This window comes from Gavialis gangeticus, unplaced genomic scaffold (assembly GCF_001723915.1).
Source record: "Gavialis gangeticus isolate Ggan-Ray unplaced genomic scaffold, GavGan_comp1, whole genome shotgun sequence".
Taxonomy (NCBI): Eukaryota; Metazoa; Chordata; order Crocodylia; family Gavialidae; genus Gavialis; species Gavialis gangeticus.
Genome location: NW_017728993.1, coordinates 5,728,669 through 5,734,735, shown reverse-complemented (window position 1 = coordinate 5,734,735; position 6,067 = coordinate 5,728,669).

Here is a 6,067-nt window from a genome sequence, read left to right as displayed (position 1 = left end):
CAGCCTGCCATCGGAGGTGGTTCAAGCACCTACATTGAACACCTTCAAAAGCAAATTGGATGCTTATCTTGCTGGGATCCTATGACCCCAGCTGACTTCCTGCCCTTTGGGCGGGGGGCTGGACTCGATGATCTTCCGAGGTCCCTTCCAGCCCTAATGTCTATGAAATCTATGAAATTCTCTTTGAGGATTAGAACTAAAGATGGGAGAGAGAGTGGTTTTCTTGTGAGAAATGTGCCCCCGCAGGCAATTGGGGAGTTTTGTCTTGGAAAGATTTTAGGTGTGCATTCATTCTGGTGCACAGATCTCTATGGTTGTTTAGTTTCTCCTATGTATTTTCCATCAGGGCATTCAGTGCACTGGATGAGAGATAATACATTTGTGGAGGCGCAGGTGTAAGATCCAGGAATGGTGATGGTCCTGTTGTGGGGTTAGTTATTATGGAAGTGGTGGAGATGTGTTGGCAGGTTTTACAGTTGATGTCCCGACCTGGTCTGAATCCATTCGGTGTGCTTTGGGTCATAGGAAGTTTGCTTCTGGTGATGAGTTTGGTGAGGTTTGGTGCTTGTTTAAAGGCTAGGATGGGTGGTTCTGGAAAGTTCTTTAAGAATTGTGTCTTCTTTTAGTGTGGGTTGAAATTGTTTGAGGATTTTCCATATAGGTTCCAGGGAAGGATTGTATGTCATAAATAATGGTGTGCCATTTGTGGGTATTTTCTTTTTGTACTGCAGCAGTTCTTCATGTAGTATTCAGGTGGCTCTTTCAAAAGCACAATCTATCTTCTTGGAGAAGTGTCCTTGTTGAGTTAAAGCCCTTTTGATATTGGCAAGGTATCGATCGTGGGTGTTCTCAGTGCAAATGCGGTAGTATCGGAGGGCTTGGCTGTATATTACAGCTGTCTTAGTGTGTTTAGGGTGATTGCTGGTTCTGTGAAGATATGTATGTTGGTTTGTTGGTTTCTTGTATATGGTGGCTTGTATTTTACCATTCTGGATATTGATCATAGTGTCTAAAAAAGGAAATATTGGTGCTGGAATATTGAAGAGAGAGCCCGATGGAAGGGTGATGGATTGCAGGTTTACGGTCCAAATGATAAATATGCCATCTATATATGTTAGGTATAGTATGGCTTTGATGGTGCAGTTCTTGAGGAATTCTTCTTCCACATAGCCCATAAAAAGGTCGGCATTTTGTGGGGCCATTTTGATGCCCATAGCTTTGCCCATGGTCTGGAGGAAGTGTTGGTTATTGAAAGTGAAGTTGTTGTGTGTGAGGATGAAGTGTATAAGGTCAGTAATATCTTTAGGTCTGTACTCTGAGTTGTAATCTTGCTCTTGTAGATATGTAAATCAGGCTTGGATGCCATCCTGGTGTGGATTGTGCTGGTCTGCAAACACCAGCAGGCTCTCCCTATGCCTGAAGAAGGGTGTTTGTGCCTGAAAGCTTGCAAAGAACAATTTTTCCAACTATTTAGTTTGTCTAGTAAAAGATACCACATTTACCAAAAAAACCTTGTTTGCCTGTGATATTACTAGTGCATTTCTGCCCTTCAAAATGCTTTCTAGTAATTAAATATTTCAAATGAAGTTACTTTAGTTGAAAACTTACAGCACTGAATAATTACAATTCCTATTTAGCCCTGGGGCATAAGACCCCCTTCCCCCAGATTAGCACAGGATGCTCCCATCTTCACTATCAAACAAGAGTGAGAAGAATTCTTACTTCCTGCCAGCCTTGTCTCTGGTGAATTCTGCCCTGGAACTGAAGTTTGTAGTGGAGACTATGCGAGCACAAGGGGAGAAGCAGTTGCTGCCACCCTGACGTTGGCCTCCTAGCTCACTCCACTGAGCCCCCCCACCCCATCGCAGAAACATCATGGACATTTCTATTCTGTCAAGTGACTGCCCTAGGAAGCATCACAGGTCCTTGGAAGAAGACCTAAGAGGCTGGAATAGAGGCTTCCTGCCTCTAAGCCCTGGTCATGAGATCCACAGGAGAAACCAACCATGCCCAGCACACAGGAATTTGTACTATTTATATTTTTTCCTCAGCAAAAATGGCACGTTCATCTTCTAACATATGGAAGCAAATCTACACTAAGTCACTGAGACAAAAAAAAAAGATCTGTATGGCACAAACACTGCAAAATTAAACATGTATTTCCAAATGCTACCAGAAAAACCAAGCACATGCTTAGATACATGAAATGTTCTCACTGCATTAAAAATCTTCCATGAGTAGAACTGAAGGTCCAGAAGAAGAGCATATGAGGGTAAATGTTACTGACACATGGATCCAGAAATCCTTAAGCTGGTGTGACATCACCATCTGGAAGTATTGTACATACAGCTCTTCAGTCACCGGGAAAACAACAGACTCTTCAGTCAACTACATGTAAAAGATATCCAACGTCTTCAGTTACGGATAAGATGTGACCTGAATATCAACAGAAATTGACCAACCTCTCATGAGAGTAATCCATACGTCTGGTACTTCATCATTAGTCACTGTGAAAAGAGTTACCGACTGGCAACATTTAAACTATTAGGACCATCATACCAGTTCCCCAGCAGCAGCAAATATTCTGCAAGCAAACCTGTTCTACAGCCAGAATGTGTAATGCACATTTAGTGATGAAAAAGAAAGATGCATTGTGTCTGATGGTACTTACAGATGGATGGACAAAGGCAAAGGGGAAAGGAATAAAATATTATGATGAAACACAATCTGAAATAGTTTTTTTACAAGAGCCTTGAAACAGGAGGGAAGAGACGTACTGCAAATCATAAGTTAAGTACAAGAGAACATGCTAAATACTAGAGAAAAGAGGTGAGAAAGTATTCGCTTTACTGATCAACGGAGCCAGTAACAAACTGGGACATCCCAGTGATCAAATCTCCATGTGTTACTGCAGCTGGATATGTTTCCACTGTCCTAAAACTGCTTCTTAGAGATTTTCATGAAGCAGGGTACATTGAAAATATAAACCTGAGAGCAGAAGAAAGCATAAAATATTGGATAACTACTCATTATAGCAAGATTCTTTGAAAAGTAATAAAAGTCAAAGCACAAGGAAAGGTAAGAATAAAAGGGTAAATCTGAAATATTAGCAAAGCAAGATAGGAAAGAAGTGATGTTATTTGAAACAATATTAAACACTGTAACTCAAGAAACAGTGATAACTTAAGATCTTAAACACATGATAGTGCTAGGTGAGGATATCTTCTGGGTTCACCTGTAGAACACCTCTACAGAGGATTCGTAGCCAATTGCTTCTGCGCTGTACGCTCAATTTATGTCCAAAATGAAGTCAGCATCTCCAGTCAGTAGACAGACCGAATTCTGACACAAACCAGTATGTTTTGCTGCAACCCACAAAAGTTCGAATGTAGCAATGTTAGTGATAACAGTTAGGACTGTGCGAAACGGGCCCTGTTTGATTTGGATTTGGCCCGAATCAGGGACAGTGATTCGATCCATTGATTTGGATCACTGTCCTTGATTCGATTCGGCCGAATCCAAATCTGAAGATTCGATGCTGATTCAGTGAATCAGCAATTCAGACACAGGCACAGTTTTAAAAGTTTTTTTCCATATACCTTGAGGTGGCAGGCATGGCTTGTGATTGCTGCAGTGTTGGGGCACATGCAGCGTCCCACAGGAGTGTGTGTGGGGGGGGGGGGGGCTCTCTAGCGTGCTTGGCAGCAAACCTGGAAGTGGATTGGACTTGCTCCCGGGTCTGCAGGGGGGCCTCCCCGTGCCCCCCTACCCCCTGGCTCAGTGATCGGTCGCAGGGGACCCTGGGTGCCCCTCTAGACCCAGGAGGCACCAGTTGCTGAGTCAGGAGGCCTCAGGGGGGTCCCCTGTGTGCTTCCCAGTGGACCAAGAAGTGGACCGGAAATGCTTCTGGTCCATTTCCAGGTTTGCTGCCAACCGCGTTGTGGGACACTGCATCTGTCCCAGCACCGCAGCATTCAGAGCCCCTGCTACCTAGAGGTATGTAGAAAAAACATTTAAAGCTGTGTCTATGTCCAAATCACCGAATCTGTCCAAATTGACTCGGAGGGTTCTGAATCAATTCGGAGAGATTAAAGGGTCCTCTGATTCTATTCGGATTCAGAGATTTGGCCACCGAATAGGGTCGAATCGAATCAGGGACCAAAGCTTTGCACAGCACTGTTGTAGTTTTTGACTGAATTAAAAACTAGCAACACATTTAGGAGTAGATATTGGAAAAGTATTTTGAAACACGGCAGAGTACAGAACAGCATCAGGTATTGGGTCCAGGAGTCCAATCTGGTAATTTGACAAGAATTTTACTCTTGTGGGAAGGGCTTGGGGGGGGGGTCTGCAGTGCTCCACTTCTGACCTTTACTGTTGCTCATCTGCTTTGGATTCTTCCATTTTCTGCTGCATGCTAAAAAAAAAAAGTAAATGTTTGGAAATGTATACGTAAAACCGAGACACAGGATAAAATAAAAGGGTTAAACTTTTTCTAATTCGTCTAAATCTTCAGTTTAATGAAGTGCATGCAGATCATAGTTCTTTACATGTTTTTGGGCCCAAACACCCTTCTTCAGGTATAGGGAGAGTCTGCTGGTATTTTGTTCTCCATAGTGGAGTAGAAGCCAATATGCAAAGTGCAGGTCTGTGGAAAAGCAAAGTATTTGCTTATATCGTTAGATCGACATGGCTACAACCAACAGCCCTGAAGATCATACTGAAAGTTCAAAAAAAGAAGTAGATATTTCAGAAGCAGATTCTGGTTAGAATAGTTACAAGAAAAAAGGTGTGGAAGCATTTCCAACATTATAGTAGTAACAACACTGCTTTTCAGTTGTATTAAAATTGTTTATAGGATCACTAGTTTTGCCTACAAGCATGACATTTTACATACAAAGATAATGCAGTGTTGAAGTGTGGTGTTTATGATAAGGTCTGGATATATGCCCATGTTTACTGTTGGTCCTTAATATTGCACTGTGCTAACAGCATTTTAATTAATATAATGTATAATATATATATGATATACGTATGTATGTATTCAATTATATAAATATATAATTTAATTATATAATTAATACTTTACATATACTTCTCTATAGAATAAAGAAATATCCTTTATTCTTTATATCGTCTCATATATAATTCTACAATGAATATAGAATTATATACTAATATTAAAATAGGACAGGAAGGAATATCAGGAGGTCATCTAATCTAATTCCTTGCTCAAGGAAAGACCGTTCATCCCAGGCAAATGTTTGTCTAACCTAAACTTAAAAACTTTCAGTGAAGTAGATTGCACAACTTTCCCAGGTACTGTGCTCCAGTGCTTGACCACCCTCATAGTTTGAAAGGTCTTCCTAATATCTGATCTGAATTTCTTTTATTGCTAGGCAAGATCATTACTTCTTGTCCTGGTCCCACTGGGCACAGAGAAGAGTTGATCTGTGATTTTGTTGCTCTCCTCTGGACTCTTTCCAATTTCCCATTTCTTTCTTGAACTGTGGTCTCCAAAACTGGACATTGTGATTCCCTAGTGCTGCAAAAAGTGAAATAATTACCTCCTATTATTTAAATGTAACAATCTTATTAATACATTCCAGTAAAGATTGTTTTTTCAGCACTAATGCCACACTACTGACTCATTTAGCTTTCCATAACTTCCAGTTTCTTTTCAGCAGTAGTGCAGCTTAGCTAGTCACTCCATGGTCTATATTTGTGCATTTGATTGTTCCATCTTAAGAGCAGGATTGACACTTACTGAATTTCTTCCATTTGAGACCATTTTTTTACTTTAGCAAGGTCATTCTGAATCCCAATCCTGATAGTCCTGGCTATGCCACCCAGCTTGGTGCCATCCATCAAGGTAGTGCTCCGGTTCCATCCTCCCAGTCATTAATGAAAATATTAAAGAGTACTGGGCCTGGGTGTGACAGACCATGTGACAGAGTTTTGTAATATTTCTATTTTAAATGTGTTCGTTATAATATTGTGCGTTTCAGCTCCTCTTTAAGAAGTGGAAGAAAGGAAACATGGAAGAAAGGGTTAATGGCAGCTGTGG